Genomic DNA, 21609 nt, shown 5'->3' with positions numbered 1-21609 from the left:
CTAAGAGCATCTATAATGCTCTTTCATAGGTTTCCCCAATGGATGTGTTTTCTTTGGGTATGTTGGAAGATTGGTATCCTCTTGGGGGAGGAGCTTGATTGTAGGATACCTGGTGATTGGAAGTTGAAGTAGTGGTGTTTTATCAAATGAACAGATGAATATTATCTTGTTTGGGTAGGTTTTGATGAGGATTTACATTGGTATTATTTATAGTTGGGCATTGCTAGTTTGGATAGGGGTGAGGTTGTGATTTAACATGATTTTCTTTGACCACCTCATCATTGAATATGGTTTTATCGTTACTTCTCCACCACAATTTTTTTTTTATCAACTAATTGATCCAATGAGTTATGTGTTTGTGAGGAATTATTTGAGAAACCTTTGCCATCTTTTAATATCTTAATGATGTCATTACTTATTAGGGTTTCTTCTACTTTAGCAACATTTTCTAAAGTAGTCTTGAAATATTTGGGCCCTTGATGTTCTAGCTAGTAGCTCATAAGCTTCGAGAGGATATCGATGAATATGCCTATTTTTTCCTTATCTGGGATGTCTTAGTGGTATTTAGTGAAAGTGTGTCTCCACCTTTGAAAGAAAACTTTAAAAGACTCTTCGAGGAGTTGCTTTGTGTTGGATAGATTGATCATAGTGACTTCTCTTTCAATATTATATGAATATTGTGCAATAATGAGTGAAGCCAGTTGGTCAAATGACTTGATATTGGAGGGTAGCTTGGAGAATTGTTAGGATAAACCATGGACAAAAAAGAAAACTACATGCAAATATAACCAATAATAGAAAAAATAATAGATCACATAGAAATGAACACAAGTCACCAAGATTTAACGTGGTTCACCCAATCCTTGGGCTACATCCACCAAATAGCAAGTTCGATCTTATTACAATCTAGTAATTACAACTTGATTACAGTCTGTAATCCCTTACAGCTCAATAATATTGTAAGAAGCAATTTTGTATCACAACATAATAAAAATACCTAACCCTTAACCCTTTTATACAAGTATTTTATGCTATTTTAGGGTTATAACATGTAGGCCATATGTCGGCTACAATGTCGACCATGACCCAGTAATTATGAAGTATGTAAAGTACTTTCCTGATCAGTCACCATAATCTAACAATCTTCCACTTGGTGACTGATCAGGCTCCACACTAAACAATAATCTCCCACTTGGAGACTGATCCTGTAGCAATACCACTACCACATGGGGCTCCCACTGGATCAAATCACCCTGGACTCTGCTGTTCTTTGATTCATGTTCAGTCTAAAAGACCAATCGAAGTTGAAGAGGGGTTCAACTTCTCCCTTGTTACAACCTTTGTCAACATATCTGCCAGATTATCATTTGTATGGATCTTCTCTAGCTTTAGCTATCCATCCTCCAAAATTGATCGAGTGAAATGATACCGCAACTGGATGTGTTTGATCTTAGAATGCAGAGCTAAATTATTTGCAAGATGAATGGCACTCTAACTATCTATGAACAAATAATTATCCTTCTGAGGATGTCCCAATTCTTCCAAGAAGAACTAAAGCCATATCATCTCCTTGGCTGCCTCTATAGCAACAACATACTCTGCCTCTGTAGTGGATAGAGCATTAATCTTTTGTAACCTAGAAACCCAACTCATAGTCGGCCCACCAATAGTAAAGACATAACCTATAGTACTCTGCCTGGTATCAATATCCCCTACCAAATTTGAGTCAACATAGCCCTGTAAATTAGTAGTATAGCCCCCAAAGTATAAAAATTTATTGGATGTTCCTCTCAAATATATGAGATTCCACTTGACAGCCAAATCCTGGATGACTCATATACCTGCTAATGACTTCCACGACATGTGCAATATCTGGCCTAGTACATACCATAGCATACATCAAGCTTCCTACAGCTGAAGCATAGGGTACCTTAGACATCTTATCCTCCTCTTCTTGTGTCTTAGGACACATCTCCTTAGTCAATTTCAAATGACCAGGTAAAGGTGTGCTAACAGCTTTAGCATTCTCCATAGAGAAATCTTGCAACACATTCTCAACATAATCAACCTGAAATAGCGTTAATGTTCTATTCTTCCTATCTCTCCAAATATTCATACCAAGGATTTATTTTGTTACCCCCAAATCCTTCATAGCAAATGCATGTGCTAACTGTCATTTTAGCCCCTTAATATGATCCATGTTAGACCCAGCTACAAGCATATCATCAACATATAAACATAAAATAATGTAGCTATCATCATCCAACATCTTAAAATAAACACAATAATTTGAATGACACCTATTATATCCATGCTCATGCATAAAACTGTCAAATTTCAGATACCATTGCCGAGGTGCTTGCTTCAAGCCATATACACTTTTCTTCAATTTTCACACTAAGTTCTCCTTACCTTGGACCTCAAAACCTTGTGGCTGAGCCATATATATTTCTTCATCCAAATCACCATGAAGAAAGGCTATTTTAACATCCAATTGCTCTAAATTCAAATCTTCAGTAGCCACAAGAATTAAAATAGTATGAATAGAAGTCATTTTAACAATAGGAGAAAATATCTCATCAAAATCAATTCCCTTTTTCTGTGAAAATCCTTTTACAACTAACCTGGCCTTAATCTTTTCTGACCTCCTTCCTCTTCTTTCAACCTATAAACCCACTTATTCTATAAAGCCTTTTTACGTGCAGACAACTTGCATAGATCCCATGTCTTATTCTACAACAAAGAGTCCATTTCATCTTTCATTGCAGACTCCCACTAAATCTTAGTATTCACCTGCACAGCTTCATCATAACTTTCAGGTTTACCAGCATCAGTAAGTAAAATAGAATACAAAGAGAGAGAAAATATTTGTGGAGGTCTAATTTGCCTCGTTGACCATTTAAAATTCACCGTTGTGTGTGGTATTTGTTGTTGCAGTTATTGCACATCATGAGGAATGGCTAGAACATCAGCTTTTGGAGTATCATCCAACACTACATAATCATCTTCTTTCTTCTCATGTTGCTGCAACAGATCTTTGTACAACACTTTCTCATTGAATATGACATCTTGACTTCTAACAATTTTAAGATTTTCAAAATCTCAAAGCCTATAACCAAATTCATTAATGCCATATCCAAAAAAGACACATTTCTTTGATTTAGCTTCTAGCTTGGTTCTATTTTAAGAGTCTATATGAGCAAAAGCTTCACAAATGAAGGTCTTGAGAAAAGAATAACTCACCTTCTTACAAGTCCACGCTTCTTCTAGAATACCATAGCCCAAAGGAGTAGAGGGACCTCTATTAATCAAATATAATACAGTATTGATGGCCTTCACCCACATGTGTAAGGGCAAGCCAACATGCAACCTCATGCTCCTTGCGTGCTCCATTATAGTCCTGTTCATGCATTCTGCCACTCCATTTTCCTGTGGAGTCCTTGGAATAGTTTTTTGTCTATGAATACAATTAGTGGAGCAATAATCTTCAAATTCATGACTGCAATACTCACTACCATTATCAGATCTGAGACATTTAATTTCTTACCAGTCTCATTTTTAACCAAGCATTTCCATTCTTAAAAGTTTGAAATACATCAGATTTCTGTCTAAGGAAATAAACCCATGCTTTTCTAGTTGTGTCATCAATAAATGTAACATAATAATGAGATCCACCAAGAGAAGATACCTGAGCTGGTCCCCATACATCTGTATGCACAAGCTCTAATTTCTCCTTTTTATTTTCCTTCCCAGTCTTTACAAAACTCACTCTCTTTTGTTTTCCATACACACAACTTTCACAGAAATTCATATTAACACATTTTAGACCTGGTAAAACTTTCTTTAAGTGAATTAATTTCATACCTTTCTCACTCATGTGCCCAAGTCTGTTGTGCCATAGTGCTGTATCAAAATTTACAGTAGCTATTTGTTCTCCCTGCTCAACTACAACAATTGTTCTTGAACATTCATTTTTCTATGAAACAATCAAAGTAGAAGGAACAATTATATGACCTGTAGAAATATATAAGGTGCCTACTTTCACACCTTTTGCTACTACAAGGGAACCTTTTGAAACCTTTCAATTTTTATCATTAAAAGTAACTACACAACCCTCATCACCAAGTTGCTCCACTAAAATTAAATTCCTACGTAGCCTTGGAACATGTCTTACATCATGTAGTAGCCAATGATTCCCATTCTGCAACTTAATCTTAATTTTTCCCTTTCCAACAATCTAATAGGGTTCATTATCCCCCAAATAAACAAGCCCAAAATCCCCTTGGACATAATCAATGAAACAACCTCTATGAGGTGTAGCATGAAATTAAGCACCAGAATCTAAAACTCATGAATCATCAACACTTTCTAAAGACAGAAGCAAAGCATCCTCTTCAGATTTGTTACTTACTACATTTGCCTCCTTGTCTCCATCTAATTTATCTCCTTCATTTTTCTTTCGATTCCAGCAATCTTTCTTTTTGTGCCCTAGTTTCCCACAGTACCAACAGTCATTTGGTCCTCATGATCGAGACCTCTTCCCTTTTGACTTTCCTCTTGATTTCCCACGATTTCCAGAGTTACTTCCTCTCTTAGTCGTTTTGCCCCTGCTTTGTGCATTCAAAGAACTTCTTGATATAGATCCACCTAAGGATTTCCTACAAATTTCCTCACTCAAAAAAATACCAATCACATCATCATATTTTAGGGTACTATACCTAGGAACAAAATTACTCACTGCCATTACCAAGCCATTCTAGCTTTTAGGCAAAAAGCACAAAATCAAGAGAGCCCTAATTTCTTCATCAAAATTTATACCCATAGAAGATAATTGACTAGAAATAGTATTAAACTCATTTAAATGATCTGCAATAGATCCACCTTCTGCCATTTTCATATTAAATAAACGCTTAATGAAAAATACCTTGTTTGAAGTGGAGGGCTTTTCATATAGTGTCGCTAGGGTTTTCATCAACTCTTTTGTTGTTTTTGCTTTTGTAATATTAAATGCCACCGATGGTGCCTAGCATAACTAAATGCTTCCAAGTGCCTTTCTATCCAAAAGATCCCATTTAGCATCTGACATAGATCCCTGATTCTTGGCTTTTCCCTCCAACGGTTTCCATAAATCCTTTTGATGCATATAGTCTTCCATTTGCATCTTCCATAACTGGAAGTTCTACCATTAAACCTATCAACCCTCAATTTACCCTCATCTACCATTGCTCCCACTGAACCATGAGACTCCCACTCAACTATGAAACTTTCCTACAAAGGATAATTAAAAAACAACTAGGCTTTGATACCACTTGTTAGGATAAACCACAGATAGAAATAAAAACTACATGCAAATATAACCAATAATAGAAAAAATAATAGATCACACAGAAATGAATACAAGGCACCAAGATTTAACATGTTTCATCCAATCCCTAGGCTTTGTCCACCAAACAACAAGTCTGATCTTATTACAATCCAGTGATTACAACCTGATTACAGTCTATAATCCCTTACAGCTCAATATCGCCGCAAGAAGCAATTTCGCATCACAACATAATGAAAATACCTAACACTAAACCCTTTTATACAAGTATTTTATGCCATTTTAGGGTTACAACATGTCGGCCATATGTCGGCCATATTTCAGCTACAACGTCGGCCACAACCCACTAATTATGAAGTATGTACAGTACTTTCCTGATTAGTCACCATAATCTAACAAGAACCACTCTATGGTTTTCCCTTCTAAGTTTCTAGGAAATAACCACATAAGGTAGGTAATGTCATGCACAAATTCCATACTTAAAGTATAGAATTTTCTAAGGTGATCTTGAGGATTGGATATGCCAAAACACTTATCATATTTTGGTAGTTGCACATTCTGTGGAAAGGGTGTGAAGGTGACACTTTTGTCAAATAGGAGGGGACATACTTTCTCAAGGCTTAATTTAGTGGGTTGGATCTTCCCTCATTTCATTCTTTCCATTTTCAATCATAAATCTTGGAGTTTTTGTGTGACAACTTCTAAGGGCGATTCTTCTTCATCTTGCTTAAGGTTTATTATGTCAAAGTTTAGTGGTAATTTTGCACCTTGTTGTGCCAATGATACCAAGTACCATTCTTTATGGCATTCAAGTATTTTTTCCATTATCTTGACAAGCTCAAGATTTTGTTGGAAGTCCTCAATTTTAATTTCAAGACTCCTTTCATCCCATATGTTAGATGAACCCATTTTGTTAAAGGGCTCTATGCTCTATTTGAACAAGGGTGATTTGTTGGTAGCTGTATTTGACAAGCAGTCAATGGGTGTAACTAGTTCAATGATGTTCATAGATTTGATAGTTCTTTTTGGTATTCTAGTACTTACCCATATGGGTGATATTTTAGGCTCTTTTTTATTTGTAGCTACATTGGTTTTACGTAGTGGCATGGGACATGGATCCAAATCCCTTAACTCTTTTGCATTTCAACAATATGAGGATTTATTTTAGACAAAATTTCCTTGGAATATCAAGATATGTTTCAATAAAGGTGTTTGGTGATGTTGTTGATGATTATAAAACTCAATTTTGTGAAGTCAGGTAGGGGACAGATGTGTGTTTGTTTGTTTTTGACTTCATATGTGAAGTTAAAGTAACGATAACTATTGGATTAGATATTTGATGTCGGGTTGGAAGATAGCTTGCTTTAAAGGTGGATGTCAATTTTAGAATTCTTTAGTTTATAGAATGTCGATGAAGAAAAAGGGTATCCAAATCTATTGTTTGCTTATGAATATTGTGGGTGTAGATTGCCTCTATTTTAAGATTTTTCTCAAATGCACTATAGGAAGTTTCAAATGCGCTATTTTAATGCTTGTATGCACTAGTTTATGGTGTGCTAGGCACTATTCTGTAGGATGTATGTACTATTTAATTCTTTAAATGCACTACTTGTTTAGTCAAATGTGCTATTACAAGATGCAAATGCATTGTAGAAATGGTAAAATTTGTTTTTTCAAGTACTAAATACATTATTCCAAGGTATACAACAATGTTTGTATTGGGTTTTGTACCAGTTTGCAATTGCATTTTCTTGGAAGGATTGTGATCAAAAGTTTCATTAATATGTATTAAAGTAGACACATCCAAACAAAAAAGTAATAGAAATGATAATAAAATAAACCTTCATGCACTTAGAAAATGAAAGAAATGGCTTCCTAACAATGCTTGCTAAGGCTGGTGACTACAAGGTTTTAGTGTTTGACCAAGAATGTTTGAATTTGCATCTCTAGTGACAAAGAGCTTCCCACTAATTCTAAGGAGGTTTGGCATAATATTTTGTGAGACTACTAGAGGAAGGCTATGTTTCAAAAATGATTGGCTTACATTCGATTGGGAATGCAAGATGGAAGGTGTTCCCTCTCACCGACCCTGCTGAGGAAAATATTAGGAGGTATCCTTTCTAAGGCTAAATAATCTACCTAGTAAAAAGAGAAAAAGTAGAAATTAGAAGCAAGTTTGGGAATTTGATCACTCTAAAAGAGTGAGAGCATATCCCTACTACTTTGATCTCCCAAACATGACAAACATGATTTTCAGTTATGAGCTTTTAGCTACAGAAGACAGGAGGCTCCTATTTAATTCTACATGTTTGTCCATTCCCAACTTGATTGCTATTAACCATTATAAAAGGTTTGGCATTCTGATCAACTTAGTGAGTTGAGAGCATAGGCTTACTTTCAAATAAATCAACGGAATTAAAATTTCTATTCAAACTAGGTTATAAATTTTTAAATGTCATAATCTAATTGAAAAGAGTTTAGGCCAACCTGATTCAATGCTAGCGAAGGCTAGGTGCATTTTTGAGTGTCTTCATTCCATTCTCATGAAATTTTAGTGACTTGTGAGTTCTTGTTAGTCTAGAAGAGATTTGTAAACAACTAGCAATTAGATCTGCAAGTTAGATATGGTGATTTATAACTCTGATCAGATGTGCTATAGAAAATGGCATATGCATTAAAGAAACATGTCAATGCACTATTTAAATATGAAAATGCACTACATAATCTGGCAAATGCATTGTAAAAAAAAGTAGATGTATTACAAAGAATTCAAATGCATTATATGTTGGATACAATTGTTCAAATTGTGTGTTGTCTTTGATGTCACACAAATATCATATTAGTCATCAGATAGTGTCTACCGAGCTCAGAAGGTCAGCAAGGGAAAGGACAGTTTCTACCGACCTTAAAAGGTCAGCAATGCAAAGGACAATATCTACCAAGCTCAGAAGGACAGCAAGGCAAAGGATAATGTTTACCGAGCTTAGAAGGTCAACAAGGCAAAAGGACAGAATCTATCGAGCTCACCCATTCATCAAAGAAAATGTGACTAAAGTAGTTCTTACCAAGCTCACTCGGTCATCAAAGGAGATGTGATTGAAGTAGTTCTTATCGAGCTCGCTTGGTCATCAAAGGAGATGTGACTGAAGTAGTTCTTGCCGAGCTCACTTGGTCATCAAAAGAAATGTGGTAGAAGCAGCTCTTATCAAGCTCTCATGAAGGAATTTTGTTCTTACCAAGTAAACTCGGCAACCAAAAGATTTTACAGATATTGCAATGTTAACCGAGTCAAGAAAGTTAAGTCAGGAAATTTTTGGAAGCAGTATTTACCGAGTAGGGTCGACTAGTAAAGGATTTCACTGTTTTATGAAATAACATTTATTTGTTCAAAGTAATATCTGTAGCTGACTGATGTATGGTTTATTGGTAAATTTAACATGTAAATGGGCCAACTTGACAATCTAAATGGTATAAGTAAGAGGTCAGCTCACGAATTCTAAGAGTATGGGAAATGAAATTAATGTAATATGAAGATTGATTACTGTGGAAGCGAATTTGAAAGATGATCAGAGATCATTGAGGAGCAGCAGAGCCATATTTGATCAAGGAGGATCTAATGATGCTGAACAGAGACCTGTAACCAGAAAATTCAGTTGCATCTTGTTCAGGTTAATTCATTGTTATTTTCTAACCATTGTAGCAGTAATTCCAAATCTCTTAACAGAGTTGGTTTAACAACCATTTTGTAAATCCTCTAACAAGGTGACAGTTCAATTGAATTGTTCTAAAGACCTCTAGCAAGGCCACTCCTAACAGGGTGATTAAATCCTCTAGCAAGGTCACACCTAATAGTGTGTATTGTAACCTTTGACAGGGTTGGCTCCTAACAGGGCTCAATTTAGAAGAGTAAGAAATTGGTGACTAGTTACTTAGTAGTTTTTTCTATATTGGGTTTCCATGTTAAATCTGGTGTCTCTTGTGTTCATTTTTTTTTTCAGTTACATGCATGAATGCTTGAAAAATAAGTAATAGTTTAATTTACTGAGTTACATCATTTTTTTATTGAGTATCAGTAGTAACTAGATCTTTAAGACATCTAAGGGATGTACGGATTAATTTTTGTAAATAACTGATTCACCCCCCCCCCCCCCCCCTCTTAGTTACCCTATTCCCCTCTTAGTTACCCTATTTTTATCGCAACAATTGGTATAAGAGCTATTGGTGCTTACAGGAAAAGATTTCAAGGATCTAAGCTAAAAATTAGGATGTCTTACAAAAGAGAAATTCCAAGACTTAATAGGGACAACTTTTCAACATGGCAAGGATTGATGAGGCTTCATCTAGCTTCTATTGGTGATACAGGGCTGAAGTACCTTGATGAAAAATATGAAGAACCTTCTGGTACATTATCTATCAATGATATTGCTGAAAAAAAGACTCACAATAACATGATGATAGATATAACATTTTCTCTAAGTTATGAAGAGTTTGATGACATCAAGGATTGCAAAACTACCTTTGAAATGTAGAACAAGCTGAAAGAAATCTATGGAGGAGATGATAATGTGAGAAGAGCCAAAGCAAAAAGTTTGAGAGGACAATTTGATCAAATGAGGATGAGAGAGGAAAAAAAAATTGCAAAGTATGTTGAAAGAGTTAGAGCATGTGTTAGTGCAATCAAAGTATCTAGAGGAGATATTAGTGAGGGGATAGTTATAAGTAAAGTTCTTAGAACTCTACTTCCTATTTATGCAATCAGAGTCTCTGCAATTCAAGAAAGGAGATATGAGAAAAATCATAAAATAAATTTAGAGGCCATAGTTGGAAGATTGACTGCATTTGAGTTAGACAACTATGAAAATTATGTTCTAGCTGCCAAGAACGTTGAATAAGCATTTGAAGCCAAGCTTTCACTCAAAGAAAAAGGGAAAAAGATGAAGGATCCACAATCAGAGAGTGATGAAGAATCAAAAAAAAGTTTAGAAAACGATCTTGAAGTGGTTGAAGCTCTACTAGCAAGAAAATATTCAAAAGGCAAAGGGAAATACAAAGGTAAGGTTCCTCTAATATGTTTTTCTTGTGAAGAAATTGGACATATTGCTACTAGGTGCCCAAATAAGTAGAACAAAGATGAGAAGAAAGGTCACAAGTACAATGGCAAGAAACACTTCAAATAATTCAAGGATAAAGGTAAGAAAACATGTTTTATGGCTAAAGATTCTAATGATTTTGATGATGAAGAAGAAGATGAAATTGTCTACATTGTTGTGAAAGATGAGTCTGATAATGATGAGGAAATGACACTCATTTCTCATATGAACAAAAATGATACATAGATCATAGATAGTGGTTTTTCTCATCACATAACTGGTGATAAAACTAAGTTTGAATACTTTGAAAACTATGATGGTGGCAGTGTAAGATTTGGTAACAATGAACTTTGTTGTATAAGAGGAAAAGGAATAATCTCACTAACCAAGGAACTTGTATGTGATAATGCATATTGGGTATAAGGACTCAAGCATAATTTTTTGAGTGTGGCACAACTACTTAATAATGGATTCAAAATAGAATTTATGCATGGAAAAGCAAGATTGCTGGATGGCAAAGGAAATTTGATTGGATCAGGCACTCAAACAAAAGGTAACTTATTTTATCTTGAACTTGGTGAATGTTCATGTTTCATTACTCAAATTGAAGAAAGTTGGTTATGTCATAGGAGGTTGTGTCATGTAAACTTTGACAACTTAATAAAAATTAGTAAATTCAGAAAAGTAAGAGGTATCCCTGACATAAAGAAACCTGAGGTTGGTCTATGCAAGAATTGTCAAATTGGTAAAATGGGAAAGACTAGTTTTAAAAGCAAGAACCATTAGACTGAAGAAGTTCTAGAAATTGTGCATACTGATTTGTGTGGACCTATTGGCATTGAAAGTTATATGGGTGAAAAATTGTTCATTCTATTTGTTGATGATTATTCAAGAATGATGATTGTTATGTACCTAAGAGAGAAATCAGAAGCATTTGAAAAGTTAAAATGGTATTTGGCTAGAGTAGAAAAGGAAATAGGCAAAAGATTGAAATGCTTAAGGTCTGATAGAGGTGGTGAATTCATTTCACATGAGTTCAATAACTTTTGCATTGAAAGGGGAATCAAAAGATAGGTTTCAACACTTGGAACTCCTGAACAAAATGGAATAGTAGAAAGAAGGAACAAATCTATCATAGATTGTGCAAGAACCTTAATGATTGAGAAAGGCATTGCTATCAAATACTGGAAGGAAGCTATCAGCACTGTAGTTCATACCTTGAACTGAGTACAGCTGAAAAAGGACTCATTCAAAACACCTTATGAGTTGTGGTATGGCTACAAACCCAATGTAAGTTCTATAAAAGTATTTGGAAGCAAATGTTACATTTTGAAAGAATCTAGAAAAGGTAAATTTGATGTAAAAAGTGATGAAGGAATATTTTTGGGACACTCTTGCAAAAGAAAAGCATATAGATGTTTGAGCTTATCTACTCACAAAGTCATAGAAAGTGCACATGTGAAAGTTGATGAGTTTGCAGAAAGAATAGAAGAAGAAAGCAAAAAGGAACCTGCAGACTATAGAAGATTTGTTTACATTGAACTTGATACAATGCCAAGTATACCTATTAATTAGGAATCCTCAACTCTAGAGTCTTCATTAACCGAGTCACAAGAAGTTCAAACTAAGTCAATACCTACCAAGCTGCAAGAACCCAAGTTGCAGATAGAAGCTATAGAGTTAGCATCTACCGAGCCCGAGCAACCAAAATCAGAACTAGAAGTTGAGACACAAAAGGATAACAATGCAAGTCATTCAAAAGGAAAGGATCCCATGTTAGCCAAGTATGTTAGAAAGCATCATGCACCAGATCAGATCATTGGAGATAAATTAGAATGAATAATGACAAGAAGTAAGTTGAAAGGCACTTGTTTACTTGCTGATTTTGAACCTAGAAATGTCAAAGATGCACTAGACAATGAAAGTTGGATTGAAGCTATCAATGAATAGATAGAATAGATAGAGAAAAATAAAACATGGACTCTTGTACGAAGACCTAAAGACAAAAATCTAATTGGAACAAAGTGGGTATTCAGAAACAAACTAAATGAAGATGGTAAGGTATCAAGGAACAAAGCTAGACTAGTATGCAAAGGATACTCTCAAGAAGAAGGTGTAGACTATGGAGAAAATTTTGCTCCTATTGCAAGATTGGAAGGTGTTAGAACCTTACTTGCATATGCTGCATTCAAAAGATTCAAAGTTTATCGGATAGATGTCAAGTCAGCATTTCTCAATGGCATATTGGATGAAGAGGTTTACATTGAACAGAAGGTTTTGTTGATCTAGACAAGAAGGACATGGTCTGCAAATTGCATAAAGCATTATATGGTCTGAAACAAGCCCCTAGAGCATGGTATGAAAGATTGCATAATTATCTTATTCAGATTGATTTTCAAAGAACTGATGAAAACAACAATTTGTACATAAAGGAAGGACCAGATAATAAGATTGTTTTGGTAGAAATATTTGTAGATGATACTTTGTTCACAAGAAATGATGATCTTTGCAAATAATTTTTAGAACAAATGAACAAGGAATTTGAAATGTCAATGTTTGGTGAGATAAAATTCTTTGTTGGTCTTCAAATTCAACATAATAAGAATGGCATCTACATCACTCAATCTAAATACATGAAGGAGATATTGAAATTTTTTGGTGTGGAAGACTATAAACCAGTTGGGACTCTTATGTGTATTGGATTAAAACTAACCAAGGATGATGAATCAAAGAAAGTGGATCAGACATTGTGTAGATCTATGATTGGAAAGTTGCAATATGTAGTGCACACGAGACCAGACATTGCCCTTGCAGTAGGAATTATAGCAAGATTCTCAGCAAAACCAAAAGAAAATCACATGATGGCAATCAAAAGGATCAAGAGATACCTAAAAGGAACTGAAGAGTATGGATTATGGTATAAACTTGGAGGAAATCTAGATTTAAAGGTGTTCACTGATGCAGATTGGGCAGGAAATATTGATGATAGAAAGAGCACAAGTGGAGGAGGTTTCTTTCTTGAAAAAAGGTTGGTTTCTTGGACAAGCAAAAATAAAAATTGTACATCGCAATCCGCAGCAGAGGTTGAATATGTTGCAACAGCAGTAAATTGCTGCAACAGCAGTAAATTGCTCAAACATTGTGTGGTTTAAACAATTATTGGAAGGTATGAAGCAAGAAATCAAAGAACCTATTGTTATGTTTTGTGATAACACAAGTGCAATTAACATCTTCAAGAATCCAGTGATGCATTCAAAAACCAAGCATATTGCCATAATGTATCACTTTGTTAGAGAATTGGTACAAGAAAAGGAAATAAGACTGCAATATGTCCATATAAAGGAACAAATTGCTGACATATTCACAATGCCTTTACCTAAGGATGCATTCTTGTATCTAAGAGGTAAGTTAGGGGTCATTCCCCTATCTGAAGCTCACTAAAATATAGCTTTAATGATGCATCAATAGGAACAGAATTGAAAATCTATCAATTGATGCAGCAAACCAATAAAAACATTGCATATGAATCAGTACATCAAGTACAATGCTATTCAACTATTTTGAGTTGTCTTTGGCATGTGTTGTCAAATAGGGAGAGTATACTGTCATATCTTTCTGTAATTTGCAAAATATAATAGTTTGTATAAAAGGGAGAGATTATTATGAAAGAGAGAGTTTGTTGTATTAAAAAAAAAAAAAGTAAATTATTCTATCGATAAAAGACTTGTTTTCAAATTTCATTCTAATATGACATGTTGTGTTGCCATCAATGCCAAAGAGGGAGATTGTTGGATACAATAGTTCAAATTGTGTGTTGTCTTTGATGTCACACAAATATCATATCAATCATCAGATAGCATCTGCCAAGCTCAGAAGGTCAGCAAGGCAAAGGACAGTGTCTACCAAGTTGAGAAGGTTAGCAAGGCAAAGGACAGTATCTATCGAGCTCAGAAGGACAACAAGGCAAAGGATAGTGTTTACCGAGCTTAGAAGGTCAACAAGGAAAATGGACAGAATCTACCGAGCTCACCCGGTCATCATAAGAAATGTGACTAAAGCAGTTCTTATCGAGCTCACTTGGTCATCAAAGGAGATGTGACTGAAGCGGTTCTTATCGAGCTCACTCGGTCATCAAAGGAGATGTGACTGAAGCAATTCTTACCAAGCTCACTCGGTCATCAAAAGAAATGTGGTAGAAGTAGCTCTTATCGAGCTCTCATGAAGGAATTCAGTTCTTACTAAGTAAACTCGATAGCCAAAGGATTTTACAGATATTTCAATGTTAACCAAGTCAAGAAAGTTAACTCAGGAAATTTATGGAAGCAACATTTACTGAGCAAGGTCGGTTAGTAAAGGATTTCATTATTTTATGAAATAACATTTATTTGTTCAAAGTAATATCTGTAGCCGACTAATGTATGGTTTATTGGTAAATGTAACATGTAAATAGTCTGACTTGACAATCTGAATGGTATAAGTAAGAGGTCAAGTCACAAATTGTAAGAGTATGGTAAATGGAATTAATGTAATATGAAGATTGATTATTGTGGAAGTGAATTTGAAGGATGATCAGAGATCATTGAGGAGCAACAGAGCCATATTTGATTAAGGAGGATCTAATGATGCTGAACAAAGACCTATAAGAAGCAAATTTAGTTACATCTTGTTCAAGTTAATTCATTGTTGCATTCTAACTATTGTAGTAGTGATTTCAAATCTCTTAATAGAGTTGGTTTAACAACCATTTTGTAAATCCTCTAACAAGGTGACAATTTAGTTGAATTGTTCTAAAGACTTCTAGCAAGGCAACTCTTAACAAGGTGATTAAATCGTCTAATAGGGTCACACCTAACAATGTGTATTGTAAACTTTAACAAGATTGGCTCCTAACAGGGCTCACTTCAGAAGAGTGAAAATTTGGTGACTAGTTACTTGGTGGTTTTTCCCATATTGGGTTTCCACGTTAAATCTGGTGTCTCTTGTGTTCATTTTGTTTTTAGTTACATGCATGAATGCTTGAAAAATAAGTAATAGTTTAATTTACCAAGTTACAACATTTGTTTACTGAGTATCAGCAGTAACTAGATCTATAAGACATCTAAGGGATTTGAGGATTAATTTTTGTAAGTAACTGATTCCCCCCACCCCCACCCTCTCAGTTACCCTATCTTTATCCCAACATTATATAACACTTCAAATGCATTAAAATACTATGGAAGCATCAAAACAATGTTCAGAAGAATCAAAATGTTGAAGAAGTTTCAGATTCAGTGTTCATGAGCTCGAGAATGTCTTCAAAAGTTCACTGCTTCTATTATGGGTCTTCCTAAATTTTTTAAAGCCCGCAATATGTTTGATCTGCACAAGCAACTAGAGAAAAATAAAGATCTAGAAGAAAAATAGATGACTAGAAAGAAAAGTTAAAGAATAGAGTGGCTTTAAGACAAAGTCCCATGGTGGGTGCCAATTGTACATGGTGGAATCATGTATTCATGAGACCTTAGATCAAAGTGCAATTGAAGTAACAATGAGCTAATCTAGACCCAAGAAATCACTGTTAAACAAATACTCCATGAACATCTCATGTTTCCCTAACTAAAATTCCTAAAATTGCTCTCAGATCATCATCTTATTGATAGTTCTAGAATGGGAGTATGCTATAAATGTAGATCTATCATAGTATATGTTAGATCTATATAAAAATTTAAATTATGTGAAGATAATAACACTAGAATGCTAGAATCATGTGCATATGTAAGTCTAAATGATATTAAATGATGCTAAAAGAATGATAGAATGGTATCAAAATGCCATGAATTTTCTATAATAACAATGCTAAAAGAGATAATAACTCTAAATGTGCCTATAGTGTAGATGCCTAAAACTCGGGTCCCTTTGATCTTGAATTTGCCTCCTATTTATAGAATTTCAGAAGGGGGTTGGTGTAAGGATCAAGATTTTACTTTTGACTAGAGGGTAATGGTGAAACTATAAATATCTCATAAGACATCAAGAGGACGAGTCCAACAAACTTAGTTCATGAGGATAAAAGAGGATTTTTCTATTCTTTTAAATGTAAAAAGGAGGACTTTCACTTTTGTGGGGATAAAAGGCTTTTATTGATTTAATAAATGTTCCATTAATTTTCAACTTTTGTCTTTTCATTTTTCCTATTTTATTTTATTTTATGATTTTATGAATTATTTTTCCTCTTTTTAAAGTGATTTAGATCCTTTTTTATTTGATAGGTGATTTGGTTGATTAATGACTTAATGTTACCATTGATTTGAAAGTCTGTTGTTTTCCTCCATTATCTAATTTTGTCCTTAATCTGTGTTGTTTGATCAAAATTTGGATTGTATTAGTCTTTGTCAATTTTTGGGTGTCTACATATATCAATTCTAATTTTCCTCAAGAATATATCTATTGTATCACAAAAGAAAGTCTTAAATCAATACTAGATAATAACAACTTCAACAAAATATCGAATAATATATATAGAGTATATGTCCTTATTGTAGTGCCTACACCTAGTTCACTTTTCATATTATTACTAAATTCTCTAAAGTTAGCTTTATGGTTATGTTTTATAACTTAGTGGTACTTGGTTACTTGATTTGATTGGATGTTATTTCATACTCAGTTAATATATTTGATGAGCTACTTTATACTTGGTTACTTCATGTATTCATGCTTATTCTTTTAATGATCATGCTTTGTATGTTCATATAGTGATTTCATTTGTTTCATGATGATAGTTGGATGATTTATATAAGGTTTTCTATGGTTACTAACCCCATACTACATGTGTTAGATGAATGATTTATATATGGTTACTAACCTCATACTTGTATGTGTATGGTATACATGTATGTTTTACTTTATGTTTGACATTTTTTATGTGGTCGAGGGAGGGAGTCGTACTCACCTACTAGTTAGGATCTATATGATGTACCACTCCTTGCCATTGCCTATTTAGTTTAGATATATATGTATATGTACATGTTTAGCTTTTATGAAGATTGCATGAATTGGGTATTGACTTCCTTGAATTGCTAAGATGAGTGTGCCCTATCGTAGTATCTCAATGGTAAAGAGGGGAGATTGTTATCAAGTCCAAATACCAACCCTAAGCCAATTGTCCTAGAATATAGGTCAAGTATCTAAATTATTCACTCCAAATTCATCAAAGTGACATGAATTTGAGATTTTGACCCTCAATTTTGAATCTATACTTTATTTTATAGATAGGTTTTGTTATTCAAAATTGTGGGTCTCTTGTATTTTTTTAGTTATTATGAATCAAATAAGAAGAATATTAAATGATTTAATTTGACAAAAAAATTATTTAGAAAAATTATTTTTTAATTATATTTAATTAATTGAGAAACTAATTAAATATAAGAATTAAATTTAAAAAAATCAATTGGAAGTTCCAATTTTGGTGTAATTATATTTATTTAATTTAATGATATTTAATTTAAGAGTTTCATTTTAATAATGAACTCTAAATATTATTATTATTATTATTTAAATTAATGAGTATACTTTTTTTGATAGGTAACATTTTGTATTATATTGATAAAAAGAGAGATATAGATACATTGCTTTGGTACGGTTAAATGCCTTTCTATCTATACTACCCATACCCTAACCATACACATGCCATTAGACAAAAATTCAGAGTATGAACACTCCAAAGAAGACAAAACCACCCAACCCAAACACTTAACTGATCAAGACAAACAAAATATATCCATTACCATCTCTACTGTGTATAATTTCTTACTCCTTGAACCATAGTGTAGTGTCCTCATGAGTGAATGTTGGAGTTGAGTGGTCATCCATCACTGAATTTCCCTACCTCCCCCTATGGTGCTTTCCACTATCCTCTCCCTCTTCAACTAGCAATGAGGCATCAACCCAAATTCCTTGTGATGTGGACACACCCTCCTCAAGGTGGCATTTCTTCATAATTTGGCAGCAAATTTGTTGTCCAGGAGCGAGCATTCTCTTTCTCAATGTAGCCTTCATAAAGCCCCATTCATGCTCCTCTGGTACCCAAATGTGCTTAGTTAGGAACTCCACTATCTTTTTCCACCCTTGTTCTACTTTGGAGATATGGGCACCTTGCGGATTTGAGGATAGCCACACAACTAGTGGTTGAACCAAAGAGTCCCCTCCACCATTTAGCTTCCAAGGCTTTGTTCCCATCTCAATACCTACGCCTAGAAAAACTCTCTCAATTATGTCCTCTAACCCCAGAAGCCATTGACTATCCACACATGTAGCAAAAACTCGATGAACCTCTTCTTTCAATTCCACCACCATCAATGTGAGTGCAACAAACAATGACACCACATCTAGATTTGATCTCCTCTTCTAGAATGTGTTGATATAATCTGGCCCTAACATCTACTATACACCCTCTGGAAAGGCCAAGTCATCAAAGACAAAAATATGTTTGAGACATCACGTGGTAATCTGGCCTTTATAGGTTTGCATTTGAGAATTTGAGCCTAGAGCAAAGTTTGGCTCCATTTCTATCATAGTGTGAAAAAATGAACTTAACCTGCCTTCTAACTGAATATATATGCCTTGGAACTCTTTGGAACAAAGTGTCAAGGCAAACAAACACTCCATTTGACATGTGTGAGGGATATATCAGTAGATTGGAAATATTTTCTTACCACCGAATGATTTAATGTCATTGGAAGTCAGACTCATGATGCCTTTCCCTTAAACCATCCAGTTTTAAATTTTCATGTATGAATTAATGTGTCTAATGGACAAATAATAGTTCTCTCTTTATTGAAGTCCAAGGTGATGAAAGTCCTCAAAGATTTCATTTTTTGGACTTGATGCTGCATTGACACCTATATTGGCTAGCATATCTGCCACTCTGTTCACTTCCTAAAATGAATGTGAAACCTTAAAATCATCAAAATCCAAAAGAAATTCTTTGATTTTTTGTATACATTGATCCAAGTGTAATATCTCCATCTTTCATCTCTTAATGCCATTTATGATGATCTCTGAATTACCTTCCAGACGAATTCATTTATAGCCAATTTGTGTTCCTAAGACTAGAGCCTCCCTCACTGCAGAATATTTTGTAGTATTATTTGTTTCATCTTGCAAACATTTGGTTGCAAAAGTGAGAATGTTTCCCTTGTGGTCTCTTGCCACACATCCACACCCTGAAGTACCTGGGTCTCCCCTGGCTGCCTTGTCAAAGTTAATCTTAATCCAACCATCCTCTAGGTGTGTTCAGAATGTCATTGCCCTCTTCAAAGTTGGATTAACCCCAACAAGCCCATGAATAGGCCTTTAATGAATATACTTTTAAATAGGTCTTGTTATTTAATAAAAGAAAGAGAGAGAAAATAAAATAAAGTTTATTTTAATTAAAACACAAAAAGTTGGCACATAATAAAGAAAAAGGCTTTGTGTGTTCGTAAAATTGAAACCCTAAAGGAGAAAGCTCTTTATCAAGAATTTAGAGTTCATTTCTCCACACATAGGTTTAGATGAGTAAATTTTCTGAAAAGGGATTTGAGAGATGAGAATTCTTGTAATCTCTAAGCGATTGTTTGGTTAGCATCATATCAAGGTTAGGAATTTTTCTTGAGATTATCATAGTAGATTGCTTCAAATCTTTCCTCTATCTTCTTCATTCTTGTTTGTGAATCTAGATTTAGAAATGGTTTTGGTTGAAACCCTTGTTTAGAGATTTTTATTATTTCTTCAATATTAAAACATTTCTAATTGAAAATCTAATTGAAAACCCTCATGTTGTGAATTGATGCTTGGATTACAACATAGGTAAGGTTTGTTTCAAAATTAGATATGTAATAAATTGATAATTGGATTGGAGAAATCATTCTTGTCCATATTTTTAAAAGAAGGGCCTATTGGAAATGTCACATACCAAGTCTCTATTAGTACTTTTATCAAAGCAGCTAAGCCGTTAAGCAGTCACCCCATATTTTGGGGTTTGCAACTTATAAATCAGATTTTATTTTTTTATAAACTTTAAACCATATTAATATAATAATAATAATAATAATTTTATTTAATACTTATTATTTTTAATAAATTAATATATATTATTTAATTAATAGTTTAATAATATTATTAAATTTTAATAATAACATTTAATTATAAGATTTTGTTATGTAGTATACTATTTAAAAAATGAATAGATGTATTTCAATTGTTATAAGAGTAAAATTTCATTTAAAATTCAAGTTATTATATTAGAAATTGTTCATTTTATATGAAAATGATTTTTATTCTAGGTAATTTTTATTATACTTGTGAACTCGAAAAACTTTAACAAATGTGGCACTTGTAAAATGAAAACTTGAACCCATTTGTAAATTGAATTTTTACTATTTCAAACTAAATAAACTATGAGACTACACTTGTTTAAATAATTGATGTGATGTATGGTTTATTTTGTGTTGGGGTTGGGTTTAACTTATTACATTGACTAGTTAGGATGTGTACCAGAGGCTTGGGAGTTTTGTGTTATGATGTGTGAATGTCATCATAAATGTGATTTGATATGTGAGGTATTGATTAGTGTTTATATTATTATTTCCAATTTCTTTTATAGGAATGATGTGGTCTTTGTGAGTTGATGAGACATTCTTCTATGAGCTTATGGTAGGTTATCTTTATGTATGTTGGTAAGTGACTTGCAATGGAGGCCAGAGCCCTAAAGAGGCTTCTTGGGTAACCCATTGTAGGTTGTATTAACAAGTGATAATAGTTCATTAAATGAGTTTAAAATGTAATAACAAGAGTTAATGGATTACCTTGTCTATGCCTTGAGTGCTAATATAGGTTAGGATGGGAGTAGAGGGGATGCTCAGTTGCAACTTTTCCTTGTTAGTATGTCTTTCTTGTAAGAAAGGATATTGATATCGTATAGAGTCACTAGAGGGCTAGAATTTAGAGAGGCTATTAGGATAATCTTAGAGTTGGTTCATGTGATGACACTTGCCCACTCACATAGTAGATTTCCCATGTGTCTTTTTTTCCTTTGGTATTAGGTGTCATGTATGTCTTGATACCTTTGAGATAGATTTCTATTAGGATTTCCTTGATCTAGATTTTGGATTATGACTATTGGAGTGTTATTTGTATGGGACTTGAGATTATCACCTCAACATGGTGGAGTGGACCATT

At 34.0% G+C, this 21609-nt stretch overlaps 1 pseudogene; it reads right to left on the bottom strand.

Moving 5' to 3' along the window:
* LOC149564828 (squalene monooxygenase SE1-like) overlaps positions 1-18744 on the bottom strand; it is a 77549-nt pseudogene extending 58805 nt beyond the window's left edge.
* Between the last annotated feature and the right edge of the window lie 2865 nt (positions 18745-21609).

This window comes from Cupressus sempervirens, chromosome 3, assembly GCF_028749045.1.
Source record: "Cupressus sempervirens isolate cs-2001-9-10 chromosome 3, ASM2874904v1, whole genome shotgun sequence".
In the NCBI taxonomy this organism is placed as follows: Eukaryota; Viridiplantae; Streptophyta; class Pinopsida; order Cupressales; family Cupressaceae; genus Cupressus; species Cupressus sempervirens.
The sequence above is the reverse complement of the archived record's forward strand: the minus strand, read 5'-3'. Positions and strand labels throughout refer to the sequence as shown.